The following is a 17,689-nucleotide window of genomic DNA, read 5'->3' as shown; positions in this document are numbered from 1 at the left end:
AACATCCCCTCTGCCCCAGGCTTATTCTAGAAAGAACCAGGAGCTGTGGTGCCAAGCTAAAAAGATGAATTTAGAAAGCGCCACTGAACCAGACGCACGGCAGCCACCAGACATCGCCCGGATTTAACTGCCCTAAAATTAGTTGCAAAGCAGTTACGGGGACCAAGTGATTGCGTCAGAGCCCCTGGCTGGCCAGCTGCCAGCATGAAACACACCCACCGCTTTCTCTAGCAGGGAAACAATATTTTGGCACACAGCCAGTTTCAGAGCCCGTCAAATGCAAGCTTCCCTGTTAACGTTTTCTAATTCAGTGACAAGGTGGACACGGTCTATCCGGGCTGCATCTGCGAGGGTGTTATTTTCTTTGTTGAAAGCATTTATTCTTCGGGTGAGTAGAGAACTGTGGATGAATCCTTTTAAATATTTAAATGCCTGGAATTTATTTAGGGCTTCACATTCAGCTGGCTTCAACAAAGATTATGCAAATGTAGCAAAGGAGAAATGAGAAACAAGACCGTTCCCCTCTTACAGTTCTTTTAATCTTGGCAGAGATTTTCAGAGCTGAAGAAATGGTCTCTGAAGGACCAGCAACTCCCAGGCTGGGCTGCTATTACACAAGCACCCCAGCATCCCTGGCTGAGAAACGAAGCTCAGCCCTAGGTCTTGGTATCTCATTCTCAAGGACAGGAAGCTAGCTCTCCCATGCCCCCACCAATCTTTACCCCTCCCTTCCTTCTTCCTTCTCTTCAATTTCTCTCTTTCAACATGACATACTGAGAACTGCCTTGACTTAAGGCAGCCCAGCTACAGTGTTCAGGAAAGACAGAGCACCAAAGCTGGAGCCAAGAGACCCAGGTTTGAAACATTAAAAATGCACAATATCCAGAAAGAGCACACTTCTCATTAAACCACCATTGTCTTTAACAGGAAACAAATCTCACTGGCCTCATGGAATTCCTACATAGGGGCTGAAGACACAGCTCAGTTGATAAAAGGCTTACCATGTCAGCATGGGGCCTGAGTTGGAGCCTGTTACTCCAACACACAGAAAGTAAGCCTTCCTTGGTGGTGTGTGCTTGTGATCCCAGAGTAGGGGATGGGGCAACAGGTAAGTCCCTGGAGACCCCGGTCAGCCAGCCTAGCTAAATCAAGTCCCAAACCAAGGAGAGATCCTGTCCCAAAAAAACACACGGTGAGTAGTGCTTATGGAAGGTTGTCCTCTGGTCTCCACAGGCATGTGCACACACGTGCATGCACAGATGCTCCCACGTAAGACAGGAGCAAGGAAGACTAGCAGGAAAGCTTGCACACAGCTATCTGAAACCAGCCTCCGTTCTCATCCCCTCTTATGTGTCAAGCACAGCAGTCTCCTTCATTCCTATCCATCAGAACTTTCAAAATAGAAATCAGACCTGTGATTCATGGAGAAGGCCTTAGAATGGCCCTTAAATAAAACCTGGTAGCCAATTGGATGCCCCTACTATTTACTTGCCATGGTTCTGCTCATAGCATGGAGACAGGACCATGATTCTCAGATTCCACACAAAATCGTACCCACAACTCTGCTGGGGTATGAACATAAGACTTCTGTTAGGTTATATCTGCAGTTACAAGGCCAGGGGATAGCTCAGGGGTGCAGCGCTTGCCTCACATGCAGGAAGGCCTGGGTTCCATCCCCAGCACTGCATAAACCTAGCATAGTAGAGCATGTCTGCAAGCCCAACATTTGGGAGATGGTGGCAGGAGGATCGGAGGTTGAAGGCTGCAGAATGAGTTCATCAAGACCAACCTAGGCCTTATGAGTCCTTATCTCAAATAAAAGCAAAAACTGTAGTTATGCAGTGCCTGTCACACTTAAGTCACTAATAATATTCCAATGGACTTTGCTAGTCTTCAATGAAGAACACATAAGCAAGGAGGCATGGCCTGTAATCTGCAGACCAAATCTGCAAACATCCCCATTTCTAGAAGGAATGTTAAGGGTCGAACAGGGAAGGATAACAGAGTGCTAGAGAATTAATTTCCCTCCAATAATATGTATCAAGTAGCCCAAGCCAAGGCTTCCAAGAAAGCCTAGCCTTCCCCTCAGCCTCCAACGGGGCTAGGCCCACCTTGGGGGACCAAACTGACACTGGGAAAGGAAAAGGCAGCCTACCGGCTCATAGGAGGTGGCAAGTGTGCCACCTTCCCAAACCTCAGTACTATGGGCACAATACCAGCAGTCTCCCAGATCCTGCAGAGCCCTGCTAACCCCTCTTCAGGAACTCCTGCCTCCCACGGATGCATCTACATAGCTCAGTGGCAGCTACTTCCTGTGACCCTGGGAAAGATGCAGGAGGAAGTAGAAAGGCAACTTAGGATGATGAGTCACAATGGAATCCATAACTTATTCAATGAAAATCAAGGCACAGAGAGCTCCTTCATGTCCAAACCCACAACTACAGTCATTTAACCACAATGGTCAAGAACCACTCTTGCGGCACAAACTTCTGAAGCCCAGGGAACACAGCAGGGAGGTCCCTGCCCACAGGATAAAGATGCTCCAGGGAGGAGACACGAGAGGCAAGTGCTTATAACTAATGCCCAGCAGCATATCAGGAAAGGTGCCGGCTGGAGCTGTACCCTGCTGAGGAGGACAGTGTGGGAGCAGGGTAGGTAGCTGGAGCCCATCTTTCTATATTCCCAGGCTTCCTGTAGCCTAAGGGCTGCCGGGCTGCTTCCTGTACTTGTTCCTATGACCAAATGCCCGATAAGAAGCAACTTAGGGGAGGATGGGCTCATTCTGGCTCCTAGTTTGAGGATACAGTCGGTCCATCACAGCGGTAGGGACGTGCAGCAGTGGCTTGCTCGCATCTCTGTGGGCTCAGGAAACAGGAGCTCAGGCTGGTACTGACAGATGAACTAAAACTGTTACTGTGGGAAACAGGGCATTTGGGCATGTAAAACATTATGCACACCCAGTGATCTGTTGTGCGGGTTTCCACAGACTTCCGAGAGGTATAAAAGGCCTGGTGCCTGTGTGGTCTCACAGTGCTGCCTTCTCTGTGCTCTGGGACATGTTTTGAGTTTGGTACTGTGTACCATGGATTCAAGTGATTTGGAATATTACCATGATTATAAGCCATAAGCCCAGGTCTGAGTAACCCACTTTTTCCAGTCAGGCCCCATTTCCTAAAGGTTCTCAAAGCACCTGGGGGCCAAGTATTCAAACATGAGCCTATGGGGGACACTTCACACTGGAGCCATAACAGGGTAACACGGGGCCTCCTTGATGAGCTAAGGACAGTGTGTGCCACCATCTCTTTTCGTCCTGTCTAGTCCTATCCCATCCTGTCATACAGAATGCCACTGTGAGGCTGCACTCTTCACATGCTTCTGACGCATGTCTGCACAGACAGGTGACATGTCATATCCCTTGGAACTTTGTGCTTGAGGCGGGTGTGATGTCATGAGGCTTTCTCTACAGCCAAGCTGAACCAGAAGCACCCCACTCTCACCCCCAACCAAGGCATCCACAAGTAGTTCCAGGGACCAAGAGAAAGGCCACCAGGACACCAGGAAAGACAACAGACAGACACAGATACAATGGACAAACACAGAGCCCACAGTGAGTAGCGTAGCCTGGCCTCCTGGAAACCCATTTCCACACAGCAGAGCACTCCCCAGGGGAGGATGGGGAGCTGAGGTGGAGGAGAAAACACTTCCATTTCAATCCCTTTAGGAACATCTTTCTTAAAACTCATACTTTTGCTCATATTTCATGATGGTCAGGAGGTCTTGGTATGATAAAGCAGATAACTAGATCTAAGACACCCTGTATATAAGTATGCATGTATATATTTTAGTTTTTGAGGCAGGGTCTTACTGTGTAGCCCTGGCTGGCCTGAAATGTGTCATGTAGACTAGGCTGGCCTTGAACTCACAGAAATCCACCAGCTTCTGCCCCTCTTGGTGCTGGGGTTAAAGGCAAGACCCACGATGCCCAGTGCACATATGTATACATACAGACACATGTATTCATACATGTGTCTGCACATACATAGGCATTCAGAGAGTTGACTTTACACTGGAAAGAGCCTGCAGACCCTGCTTCAAAACAGCCATTGTTCACTGGATTAAGGCATTAAACACTTGAAACAGTGTTTCACTGGATGAATGACCAAATCTGTAATTCCTAAAATCTCTTATTAGACAGTTCAACACAAAGAGGAAACAGCCCATAGCTATTCCGGAACCACATGAATGCCATGGTTCCACAGGAATCAAATTTAAAACACACCCCAGAGCACAGAGAAGGCAGAACTGGGCTGGTGACACTGGCACCAGACACTCCACACCTCCCGGAAGTCTGCAGAAACATGCACAACAGGTCTCTGGGTATGTATAATGCTTTACACACCCAAGAGCCCACGTGCATAAGGGCGCCATGCCCATATTCCACGGTAACAACTTCAAACACTGGTCCTTTGCTCTGGTCTTCAGTGTGGGCGTGGTTGGGTGCTAGCACATCCCTGTGATCCCAGCACTGAGGCACCAGGGTAAAATCCAGGCTGGCCCATGGAGACCCTGGATTGAAAGCACCCAACAGTAAAGGTGTAACTGAACACACAATGTCCACCTGACTTCACGTGGATGCACCTAACGAGCAAGGGCCTCATCTGGGTGTGTCTGTGAGGTCAATTCCAGGGCATTAGCTGGGTAGGGAAGACCTGCCATGAGCATGGGTGGCAGCATCCCACGGGCTGGGGCCGGGATGGCATATGAGGGAAACAGAAGAGTCTGCTCCATATTGGGCCTCCTCCACTCTTTGCTTCCTGCCTGTCATGAGGTGAGCTGCTGGGCCATGCTTCCCTCCCACGACAGCTGATGGCCCCGGAAGCCACAGCCCAAGCAATGGAAAGCTAACTAATTCACCTACTTTGGACTTCTGACTTCACCACAAATAAAAAGGGACATTCCTCAGAGGACGTGGCACACACATCAAGTGGGAAACATGTAGACAGAGTTCCAGATGCCGCTATGGCTGAAGGATAACAGCACATAAGGAAGAGATGAGAGCTGTAATGGTTCATGTTCTCAATGAGATCTAGACTCTTGTTGCCCAAGAGTCAAGCCTCTGAGTTTCAGGCTTGGTGTTAACTGAAGTGGGTTTTCACACTCACCCTAAGTGTGAGCAGTACTATCCCATGGCTGGGGTTTCCACACTGCATAAAAAGAGAGTAGGCCGAATGCCAGCATTGTCTCTTCTTCTGACTAGATACAATGTGACCGGCAGCCTCACAGTCCGGCTCTGGCTTTCCTCCATGCTCACTATGAACCCAATCTCAAGCTGCTTTCATTACAGTAACAATCAATGTAACTGATTGACATGCACCACTTAGGGACAATACCAGGAAAACATCAGCTCTGCCCCTAGCTGCAAAGGACATTAGACAATGCAAATCTGAGGGCGAGAGCAATGGTCCAGCTCTATTCCTCCCCCCCCCCACCAACTTTCTGTTGAGTCCTTAGAAAGCCACAGGGTCCCCTAACAAGTCAGAGCCAGTCAGTCATTAAGCATATATTTCCTAATCACTAACTACATGAAAAAGCAGGTCTAACTAGGGACACACTAAAACACACACTCACTTCTGACTTAGAAAAACTCAGTCTGCAGAACCCGTAAAGCAAGTTAGGTGCCATCTTTTATAATAACCCGTGAGAAGGGGAAAGAGACTCAGCCAGTTACAAAAATCAAGCACTTCACATGTAGTTGTGTATGGCTGTAAGAACATGATTCCTCGGACCCCCCACCCCCAAAGGGAGCCCCTATGGCTAAGGACGAACTGGGTGCCCAGGCAATTTATCAAGCCCACAGAGATGCAGGAAGCGTTACAGAAGGTCAGCTAAGGTGCAGGTGGCACATTCTTTCCTTAACATGTTTATTTAGAGGAGGGCAGGCATGCATGCATGTCCCATGTGTGAAGGACAGAGAATGACTTCCAGGAGTTAGCTCTTTCCTTCCACCACATGGGTCCAGGGTTCAAAGTCAAAGTCAAAGTCTGACTCAAAGTCAGACTTAGTGGCCAATGTCTTTACCCACCCAGGCCTGAGGCAGCACTCCTTTGAGAGGAATGGCTAAGGTGTTAACAGAACCAAATTCCAAAACAAAGGAACTAGTAACAAGGAAGTGGAACAGCACAGTTACTGTCACAACATGGCTCCTGGACTCAGGGACACTCACCAAGACAGCAGCAGGGCCAGCCATAGACACAGAGAAGGCCCTCAGAGTACCCTGTTCCTCCTCTGTGTGCTCAATATCACTCAGAAGGAGCTCTGTTCACTGGGTCCCACTTTGATAACTTGGAAGCAGAGATGAATGGCTCTCTAAAAGCAACCTGTGGGTCATGATCCCTTTGAAGTCACATATCAGACACTTACAATTCATAACAGTAGCAAAATTAGTTATGAAGTAGCAACGAAAATAATTTTACAGCCGGAGATTATCATAAGGAACTATATTAGGGGGTGTCAGAGAAGGTTAAGGAGAACCACTGCTCTAGAGGATTTGTTCTGAAGGCCCCGGAAAGAGTAAAGTTACAATGACAAAGTAGCATAGACTGTGTTCTTCATTCTGTATATTCTATGTTCTATATATTCTATAGAAACTTCCTAACGTCAGGCCTGGTGGTGGAGCTCTGTCTTCCCAGCTACTCAGAAAGAGGAACCAAAAAGATCCCAAGTTAGTTCAAAAATAGCCTAGGCTAGTGAAGGAGTTTAAGGTCAGCCTGAGCAACTTAGTCTGGAAAAAAAAAAAAAAAAGAAAAAGCAGGGCAGGTATATGACTCACTGGTAGGACACCAGTCTAGCATGTGTAAAACCAGTGTTCAAGCCTCAAGCATTGCAAATAAAAATGAAAACTTTCTGAGGGCTGAAACCATCAAAAAGTGGTGTTCAATCCCCTCTCACAGGCCCCACTGGGTGACTACAGGAAGATTCCCTTCGGAAGTTGTACGGGGCTATCGGGAATGTAGCTCAGTCGACTTTGCCTGGTTTTGCTAAGGCCACAGGTTCAGTTCTCAGTACAGTCAGAAACCACACAGTAGGATCTAAGCAGGCAGAGAACCTTCGGGAAAGCGGGTTGTGCTCTCTAAACCTTCTGCTCAGTGACAGCCTCACTGTCCTATGTAAAAAGGAAAAGATGGGTGGGAGTGGTCAGATGAAATGTGAGGTCACTCTACTAAATGTTCTCTCCAGCTCAATCTCTCTGTCTCTCTCACACACTCACTTACTCTCACACACACTCCCACGAACACTCACACACACCCCATGTGGAAACCTGCCTTAATATACATCTTTTCTCCTGTTAACTTTCTTCTTCTCTTTTATTATTTTGAGATGGAGCCCCAACTCTGTAGTCCAGATTGTCCTCAAACTCCCAGAAATCCTCCTGCCTTAGCCTCTTTAGTGCTGGGATCACAAATAAGGGCTAACACATCCAGTTTTATTTTATCTTGATTAAATGCACTAACAATAATTAATAATGGCTACAGATGGGTTCATTAACATACTTATGGATATTTCAGTAATATGGTTAGGGTAGCAATGCCAAATGCATATAAACCTAACCTCATTAAAATCTGCTTTTGTGTTGATTTTGTGAAACAGGGTCCCATGTAGCCCAGGCTGCTCCTGAACTGTAGCTGAGGATAGCTTTGAACTCCTAGTCTTCCTGCCTCTGCTCCTCAGTACTGGGATCATCAGAGTACACCACGTGTGGCTTGGTTCTGTTTTCTAAATTTTACAGATGGATGGAAAAAGTGGTACACGTGAAGGTATTTATGCTTTAAGTCCTCTCTGGCACAGAGATGCTGACGTGACAATTACACTCGGCTCACAGCCTGCCTCCCCGTCATCCGTCGCTCAGTTTCTACACAACACTGCTCAGGAAACAGGTCTCAGGAGCGGCTTGCACTACAGTCGCTCTGCAGAACAGCTGCAGCATCAGATCCGAGCTGCAGAGCACTCAGGGTCAGAGACCATCAAACCAATTTACCCTTGAAGTTGGGAGACATTTGAATTCCAATCGCATGGTTACGGCTCCTTAAAAACGGTCAGAGCTAAATGCAATTGGCAAGGAAAAGCAACTCCTGAGTCACCAATTTCAAAGGTAAACCTAGGAACTATAAACCCATATAAGGAGGTTCACTGTACACAAGCTTACAATACACGGAATCTAGCAGCACTCGTAATCATGGGAAATATAAGCCATTCTGGCCAGACAGACAGTTTTATTGCTCTAATACATGTATTTTAAACAATAAAGAAACAAAAGGGGCTGGCAAGATGGCTCAGTAGGTAAAGGTACTCACTGCCAACCCTGAGTTCAGTCCCAGGAGCCCATGTGATGAGAGAAGAGAATCAACTTCTACAAGTTGCCTTCTGATCTATACAAACACCATGCCATGTAGACACAGACAGACAGACAGACAGACACACACACACACACACACACAAAATAATAAAAGATAAAATGAAAAAAGAGAGAAAGAAACTGATAGTTTTGGAGCCAAAAGGAAATGTGCTATACTTTACCCAAACTCACCTTGGAACTAGAGAATGCCTCCTCGAGGTTCTCACCCCTCCTCCTCACCCAAAAAGGAAATGCAGGTTCAGGAAGAGAATCTAGGTCTTGGGTCTTTGTATTCTACAAGGCTTGACTTCATATTTCATTCAAGAAAACAAGTATAGTCCAAGTTTTCTTAAAATTCATTGTGTCTTTGTAGAGACACATATGTGAAACTACCTCCACATTGAGATCAGAAGTTTAAAGACAATTCAAGCTTTCCTAAAGCTGAGTTTAACAAGTACTGCTGGGGCAAAGGGTGAGGGGCAGACCATGTGAACAGAAGCACAGCTGTGAGGCCTGTGCACGGCATCGTCAAGCCAGTTTCAATTGCCAGATAATAATGATTTGTACTAACACCTCTTCAATTTCAGAAAGAGACCTTCAAGTGTCTAACCAACTGTCCTTTTTATCTCGGAGAAGATTCCCCAAGCTCTGGAAAGGTGACTAAGCTTAGGTATCAAAGAGCCCATGCAAAATCATACGGGGAGAGGGGTTGCACCTTCCAGACGTACATTCCAAAGCTTTGACCATGATGATAATCCCAGTAATGAGGCTAAAAGTTACAGAGCACTAAAGCAAATGCTCCTGAGGAAAGCCTAACGTTTTACAATAACAAAACCACGTTCTAAAAAAAATATACATTCAAGCCAGACAGTGCAACTCTCAGCCCGTACTCCCAGGCGGAAGCTCCACCCCCACACCCTAACTGGATACTGTGTTGCGCTCTCTCCATCCTCCGGAGCAAATGTCTACTGGGCTTCTTATGCAAGTTCACCTCACCCCATCTATAGGTAGCATGTGGGTACTGAGGAAAGCCTTTCCTGTTTTCTTATGTTCCCCAGACATCTACCCAGCCGGGTTTTTTCCTCCCTTCAGCTATTTATGAATATACTTTAACTTAGAACACACAAATTTAACATGTCATATTTTAAGCCAAGCAAGCCACGAGAAATAACCATAAAGCCAAATTCCAATTTCTTCAGCTAATAAGTCTGCCTACCAGGACGAGACTTGGGCTAGCTGTGAGGTTACTTGTAGAACAAAAGTACTGAACAAGAACTGGGGTGTGACAGAGAGCACCTGTCAGTCATCCAAGCCACTCATGAGGCAGGAGGACCCCAAGTTCGAAGCCTGTTTGAGCTACCGGGTGAGGTCAGCCTAGGGAGCTTAGTGAGACTCTTTCAAGATAATCATAAACGGCTGACTGCTTTGACATAACAGTGAGGCTGGGAATGTAGCTTAGTGGTAGGGTGCTTGTCCACCAAACCCAAGCTTTAGGTTTAATCCCCAAATCTGACTCCCTCAAAAAAAAAAAAAACTAAACTCAGAAGTAAGAATCTGCTGTGCCACTGGATCAGTTAACTAGCGACTCTAGCTTAATGACTGACTGTACTACTCATTAAAGAGTCGTGCTGGGAAAAGACGAACCAGATCTCACCAGGGGAGAAGGAAACGCAGAAGTCCGTGACACAATCCTCAGTATGACTCAGGTAGACGCACTCGCTACAGATCTTCCTCAAATGCTGTCGGTCAACCCTTAGGCATGAACAGCCCTGCATGCGCCCAAAACTGACGATAGATTGTTCTTCCCCACCACCACCCCCCACCCCACTCCACCTCGCAATAGATACCATCTCTGCCTGTTCCGGAAACCTCTAAACTAAATCCAGCCATCGGTAAACAGCACGTAAAAATCCTCGCAGCCGTAATCACCAAACCCACCCAAAAATCTCTACATTCTCCAGAGAGTCAAAACGCGAAGCAGAGCAGAGTAACGATCGATCAACCTTCGGGTGCTAGAGATCAAAGCCCACTTTCCATATTTGAAAAAAATAAATACATAAAACCAGTTTAAACCTTACAGGGTAGTACTATGTTTCAAACAAAGCAGCAGTTTGGGATAGTTTCTTCCTTTTATTCCAATTTGTTAAGACGTTAAATAAATAAATAAATCCCAGCCAGCTTAGACTGCAGACGCAGGAAACTCAAGCGGGCAGCGGACTAAATGCCTGTCATAAGAAAGCCATCTAGTGTTAAAGTTTAGAAGTGAAACCGCAGACAAAAGGAACATTTCTGGGACTATTTTGAAGTTACTGGGAAAACCAATGAGAATAACCAAGACGCCCCGTTTTCTGGTGATGACTTGGGTTTCGGGGTGTCTTTCATTCTGCTTTTCCCCTTCGCTGTTTGGCCTTCTTTCTTAAAGTCATCCTTGCGCAGACCGAGGCAAAGCAGAACCCAAAGCTAAGACCTGTTCTGACCAAAAATCAGGTATCGCCGAGCCCCAATTCATGAGGGCGCACTTGCGGTCCGTTCGCCCGTGCTGACGTTGGCCGGGACTGAATTAATGTAGCCGAAGCCGGCTAATGACGACAAACGTCTCCCCGCCGAGGGGTGACGCCAAGTTGTCCTCGGCTCTCGCTCTCGGGGAGACGAGCCGAAATTGATTCTCCGGGTTCTGCGACCAGGCTCAAATGAATGTGCCGGCGCTGCCGGTCGCTCCCCGACCGCGGTCCTCACCCGCGGACACGCGAGCCCGCGCGTACAAAGGAGCGGGAGCCCCGGGGGAGCGGCCCGCAAGTTGCGCGCAGCCGGGCAGGTCCGCTCCCCGCGCCCCGCTCCCCGCGCCGGCGGACGCACCCCGCACCCCCCGGCACGCACCTCGGAGCGGCGGTCCTCTGGGCTCCTCCAGGGCCGGCGCGCAGAAGCCGGGGCCTCGCCGCCCGCCGCCGTCCCGCGCTACCCATGGGCGCGCTCCCCGCGCGGCCGCTGCGCCCGCGGCTCGAGCTGTCGCCAGGCGCCGCGCTGCGTCCTCGGCCGCCCGGCTCCGTCTGCAGCCGGCTCCCGCCGCCGCCCGCCCCCCCCGGCACCGCCCCCCCCCGCGCCGCCCCCCCCTATTGGTCGGTGCCCCGATAGGCCCCACCCCGAGCGCTCCGCCCCCTCTCATTGGCCGGTGTCCGGACAGTCCCCGCCCCTAGAGCTCCGCCCACGCCCATTGGCCAACTGGACAAGCCCCGCCCCGAGCGCTCCGCCCACGCCCATTGGCGCGCCTCCCGGACAGACTCGCCCTTCGCCGTCGGGCGCGCGCCAGCGTCCTAGGAGAGCGATTCTCCTGGTCGCGGCGAGCGCGAGGCTTCGGCTTGCAGGAACCGGCGACCGTCTTCGAGTGCTCGCGACCCGGGGCACCCTCGGAGCGACCCGTGCTCTCTGGGTGTAGACTCTCAATCCTACATGCTCGCACCGTATCAGGACCCCTGAGAGTCGCCGCGGTCGAGCGAAGCCCGGGGGACGCACTTTACGCAAAAGTGCAAGCCGCAGTTTCGCGAGCCGGGGAGCCTGTGCCCGGTGCGATGCACGAGCGGGCCCACGCCTGCTCTCGGTGTTCCGGCCCTGTCTATCCCCCCGCCCCCCGGGAGCCTCACCTGCTGCCGGCTGCAGAAGACCAGCCTTGGGCTCTATTCTGACATGCACCGGCGGGAGGAGGAGTAAATAAGGCTGGAGCCGGTGACAGGATTTCCCGAGCCTGCTTCACCTTGCGTCCCCAGAGTCCCGATCTGGTTTGTTTGGGACTTTGAACTCCTCCCTGGAAGAGATAATGTTAATAATGTTATCTCTCCTTCCCTGTCGCAGTGCTTCCTACTACGCGCACACACCCTGGTGAAGTTTAAACAGTGGGTCCCCACCCAAGCTGTATTTCTCTGCGCGCACATTTGTCTAATCTCTTATATATCATTTTGTAATACAGGTGTAATGCGTAGGAATGGGCCTGGTAAAACATGCCAGCAACCTGTATATGACATTACGCTCCTGAGATTTCCAGGTTTTGAGATCTTTCTGGATGGTCTCCCTATACCTAGCGTTTTTGAGGTTGTGTATGCATTCCACAAACATGGAGCCTGATAAGCTCTGTGTTACTTGTGCTTCCTGGAAAGCCTTTTTACCAGCCCCTGCTCTGTTTCTTGGGGCGGGGCATAGGGGGTGCAGATTAAACCCAGGCAGAGATTGTGAGATACAGCGCCAGAGAGGAGGACAGGGCATGGTATGGGCTCGGGTATCTTACAGAAACAAATATAAAATGCCTCTTTGGGCAAAGATACGGAGATTGCTGAGATTTCAAAGAAAAATACCAACCATGAAGTATTCAACTGAGCTTGTCTAAAAGCCAATGTGAGCCAGATTCCTCAGCAGTTAAAAGCACTCCTTGCTTTTACCAAGGACCTGGCTGCTGTACCCAGCTTCCGGTGGCAGCTCATAACCATCTGTAACTCCAGTTCCAGAGGATCAGAGGCCCTCTTCTGGCCTCTCTGGCTATTGCAGTCATGCAGTGAACATACATGACTGCAAGCGATCTCTCAAGCACAAGCACATGAAAGCAAATGCGAGCTACCATCGGTTCATCATCTGTTACCATCCCCCAAGCCTCCCCCCCCCCCCCCACATCCTTTAAAGGCCTCATTATCCTGGGAATTCTTAAGGAAACGGGATCTAGGAACCCTTGCTCTGCAATTCTAAACATTTTTTTTTTCTTCTGATGAAGTAATTCCTACATCAGTCTTAAGAGTTCAAAGACCTGCCAGCCAGTCCAAGGAGTTGAACTGGTCAGCTAACCTTCCTGCTGCTTGCGTCTGTTTGCCTTTTAGCATAGTAAAGCCAGTTTTAATTTCCTTAACAAGCCACAAGATCCGACCTCCAAGGATACTTGCAGAGCAGTAAAGTTCAGTGGCTAACTTAGTGAAGATATAGAGCCTCACCTTTATTTCCTCCTCTCCCTTTCTACTATGACCTCCTTGTTAAAGCCTTTCTTTTTATACCTAACGAATAGTCATAATTTGCAACAAACAGATCTTGATTTTATACATAGTTCAGAGCCTGATGTTAGAACCAAAGGGCCGTTGCATCAGGACAAGGGGTAGTTTGAGAGCAGATAGGTGCTCTGGCACCCACAGGGAGAGCTGGTGTCTGCAGAACAACCTTGGGGAAGGCAGCAAAGGCCTTGCCAGAGCTGTCAGATGGGAAAGGAAAGAGAGCTGACGGTGTAGCTTGGCTGAAGTGCACTTGCCTGATGTGTATAAGGCTCGGAGTTCCACCTTTAGCTCCAGAAAACTAAAAGGAAAAAATAAAAACAGGAGGAGATAAAGAGACAGTGCCAGCAAGAGATGGCACGGGGCCAGTCTGGGAAGCAGCCATGCCCTCTGGCCTGCCACAGCGCCTCTGTTTATGCAATGCACACATGGATGTCACTGTCCTCTCTTAGTCCTGTTTGCTTGGGGTTGGATTTGTCTTACATGTGTCCAGACTATGGCTGTGCTTCCCCAGTCTACAGTAGTAGAAGCCTCTCCCAGCAGGATGTGGACATGTAAGTACAATAGCAAATGCCAGGACATGCAACATTTGGGTTTTTTGTTTGTTTGTTTGGTTGCTTGCTTGCTTTTCTTTGTTACTGTTGTTTTGAAACTAGGTATTTCTATGCAGTTCTGGCTGTCCTGAAGCTCACTGTGTAGACCACACTGGCCCTGAATTCACAAAGATCTGCCTGTCTCTGCCTCCCAAGTGCTGGGAGTAAAGCCATGCACCACCACACCTGGCAAAAATTTATCTATTTATGTCTATTTATGTATTTTGTGCTTATGGATGTTTTACCTGCATGTACAATTTACACACCAGAAGAGGGCATTAGATCCCACAGGACTACAGTTATAGGCAGTTGTGAGCTGCCCTGTGGGTGCTGGGAATTGAAGTAAGGTCCTCTGAAAGAGCATCGAGTGGTTGGAACCACTCAGCCACCTCTCCCGCTACAACAAGGTTTTAAGAAGTAGCTTCGGTAGCTGGAGAAATGGATCAGTAGGTAAAGCCTGTGGTACATGGGCTTGATGACCTAATTTTGATCCCCAGAACCCATGTAAAAATTGGAAAGAGAGAACTGACTTCACAAAGTTGTCTTCTGACATCTACAGGTATACAGAGCCCCCCCCATACCACACACACACACACACACACACACACACACATGGCTTCTGGCTCAGGACATGTGATATATCACTAGTCCTGACCGAAACAAGGCCTGTATTCCCTTGAAGTGAAAACCAAGAAAGCAGTGCATTATAGGGCCATGTCCATTGTATGACATAATGTATATACTGTCCCAGAAGTTCAAGAATGCCACCTGTTAAAAAAAAAAAAAACTCAGCTCTGTAGGCATCCATGGAAACCTGCTCTGCCCAGGCCACTCTGGGAACAACAGAAGAAAACAATTTTCTTTAAGTAAGGAGGCAACTGCCCTCAGGAAGAGAAAACATAGCTGGATTTCTGCAGGGAGCAGATTTAAGCTGTGAAAAGTTGTCATATTTAAAATGTCACTGTGAACCTAAAGTAGCATAGATCTCCACAGAGATCTGGAAAGATGAGTTGGGTAGAGTGACCAAACTTAAGGTAAAGTTGGGCATGACGGCCCACACCTGTAATCCTGGCACTTGGGAGACCAAGGCAGGAAGATTGCTGCAAGCTCTAGGCCAGCCTGGACTACATAGTTAGTTGCAGGCATGCCTGGGCTACTACTTAAGATCCTGTTTTAAAAACAAACAAACAAAAAAAAAACCTTATTGACAGGAACCTTACAGCAGACAAAGTGTTTCCTGATCTTAACTGTATGTTTCACAGATGAGGAGTCTGATATGTTGGTCTGTGTGCCCAACCCCATGAACCTCTAAGATTTCCAGGATAGTGGATGATTTCTTTTCTGGTGATTTAACCTCTTGGCCAAAGCTACTTACAATGCCTACTCCAATGTCTTTCAGCCAGGCCTTCAACAAAACAAGGAGGCCAACTGTCCTAAAAGGTGTTTCAGGTCCCATTGCCTCTGTATAAGGAGAGAGAAAGGAGGAACAGAAGTCACACATCAACCCAGAAGTTTCCTCAGAGTTTAGAAGCTTCCAGATACTCGAGTCAGAGGACTGGGTCTAGTTTGGAAGTGTGCGTAGCTACATAAGTAACATCTTATGTATGTGTGTAGCTAGATACATAATAACACCTTAAAATTCCATTTCTCATCTAAATAGCTAAGATGGATGATAAGGAGAGCAGAGGTGGGTGAGGCCTTTAAGTACAGAAAACAGGGCGGGAGCCCTGTTCAACATTTCCACCGATCGACTCAAGGCCAAGAAGTCGGTGACTGAGAGACAGCTCATGAACGCATTGCATAAAGACAACGGGACTGCTTCTCCTACTTCACACCAGAGCAGACTTCAGGGTCACACCTTCATCCTCTGAGTGTGTTCCTAATTGGGCAGACTGCTCCTTAGCCAGCACCTTTTACTTTGTTTTTACAAAATGAGCTACAACAATGCATTGTAAGTTGGACTGATCTGTGAGCAGCTGTTATTTTTCACCACTAGATGGCGTCTACCAATAGTGAGGTTCAGGAGCTGCACACGCATTCTGCCAAGCAATAATTCTTGAGAGATCAATACAAGAAAACATTTATAACCATTTATATACGTGTGTATTCACTTCTTAAGTGTGATTTCTTTTTGATACTGGCTATGAATCTACAGCCGCCTGTCAGTTGGTAAACCAAGGAGGTCCTCAATAACATTTTAAAGTTGTTAATTGAATACCAAACAACTCTGGGGCCATGTGGGATAGCTGCTGTGTAATCCTGGTGACTAGAGTTAGATCCCTGGAACCCAGAGTGTAAGGAGAAAACAGATGCTTTCCATTAGACACCTCACAGTACTTGGTGACAATTCCCAAGTCACTCTGAAATACCAGGTGGCAAAAACTACCCGCTTGTTTTAAAGAAGTTGGAAGCAATTTGGGGGAAAAAAAGGTGTGCAGGTACATTGTTCTATCTGTTTCTGCCATGCATTTATTCATTCAATAAGCAGGGACTGGGCGTCTAGTATTGTAAGCACTCTGGGGGAAGTTCTTGTTTGTCAGCTTCCATGACACAAGCCTTGAGGAAGTCAATTTAAGGAATTTGCTCTACCCTCATTTGTCTCTGTTGCTTCTGTCTCTGTCGAGGTGAGGCAGAGCAGCAAGGTGGGCTGCCTGCTGCATTGAGTAGAATAGAGCTGCTCACCTTAGCTAGGGAGAGGGAGCACAGAAGTGGGGGAAGCCGTTTGAAGTACACAGTCTGAAGGGCCTACCTTCCTTTAAAGGCCCCTCACTCTAATTTCCCGGTATGCTCCCTCAATAGCCCAGCAACTGTAGAGCGGCAAAGGATTGATTCGTCAATGACATCAGAACTCTTGTGTTCCAGTTTTCACAGTGCTCCGCCTCTGAACACGGCCCCACTGGGAACCAAACCTTCAACCCATGAGCCTTTGAGGGCATTTCAGATCCGAATCCTACCGTGGTCTCATCAGAATTCAGAGGTAGAAGTGTTTGCAACACTTAAATCACATAAAGAAACAGATGTTTGGGGGAAGTTCTTACAAGTTACAAGGGAGAAATGAAGAGGAATGTGAAATGTCTGTCAAGGCCCGGTAGTTACCGCACCCCAATTCCACGTCGAGATGCCTCCTCCGCCTGACATCTGCTTGTCTGCCTTATAGCTATACTCTTTACTTCTGGTAGGGGCCTCTGTGGAAAAAATGCTGGGAAAAGGGAGAAAAGCAAGAAGAGCAAAAAGCAGCCGAAGAGACACCAAGTGTGGCCAAGAACAAGCTGTGCCAATTCTAGCCACAAACCTGAAGACTGGATATTTGAAAACGCCTTTGTTGTTGAGAGATCGAGTCCACGTTTCAAAGTCAATGAACCATTAGAGAGAAGGGATCCAGGTGTGGTGGTTCCTTCAGGTAATCTTCGCTCCCAGGTGGTTGAGAGAAGAGGATTGCCCTGAGTTCAGAAACAGAACAAGAATTTCTCAGAACCAGAAGGAAACATAAAACAAAGCCAAAGGACCTTGCTCCTCCTGATCCCAAATGTTCCCAGAGACTGAAATCAGAGAATCAGCAAAAAAATAAAAAATAAAAAAAATAAACCCTGACAGCAACAAAATTTTACTTCCTTATTTCCAAAAATGGTAACCAAGAGGCCTGTGGGAGCGAGAACTCTCCCCTCAAGTGAAGCACCGATTTTGTC

The 17,689-nt window shown here is 48.0% G+C and overlaps 1 protein-coding gene across 2 annotated transcripts in view; it reads right to left on the bottom strand.

Moving 5' to 3' along the window:
* Positions 1-11,336, bottom strand: part of Sipa1l2 (signal induced proliferation associated 1 like 2) — a 148,086-nt gene extending 136,750 nt beyond the window's left edge. For both annotated transcript variants that reach the window (XM_028767712.1, XM_028767713.1), the window contains exon 1: positions 11,270-11,336. The gene's annotated coding sequence lies outside the window, so the exon portion shown is untranslated. The remainder of the gene's footprint in view (positions 1-11,269) is intronic.
* Positions 11,337-17,689: the final 6,353 nt, after the last annotated feature.

Source organism: Grammomys surdaster, unplaced genomic scaffold (genome assembly GCF_004785775.1).
Source record: "Grammomys surdaster isolate TR1022 unplaced genomic scaffold, NIH_TR_1.0 181, whole genome shotgun sequence".
In the NCBI taxonomy this organism is placed as follows: domain Eukaryota; kingdom Metazoa; phylum Chordata; class Mammalia; order Rodentia; family Muridae; genus Grammomys; species Grammomys surdaster.
Note: the sequence above shows the minus strand (reverse complement) of the source record. Positions and strands in the feature narration are given on the sequence as shown.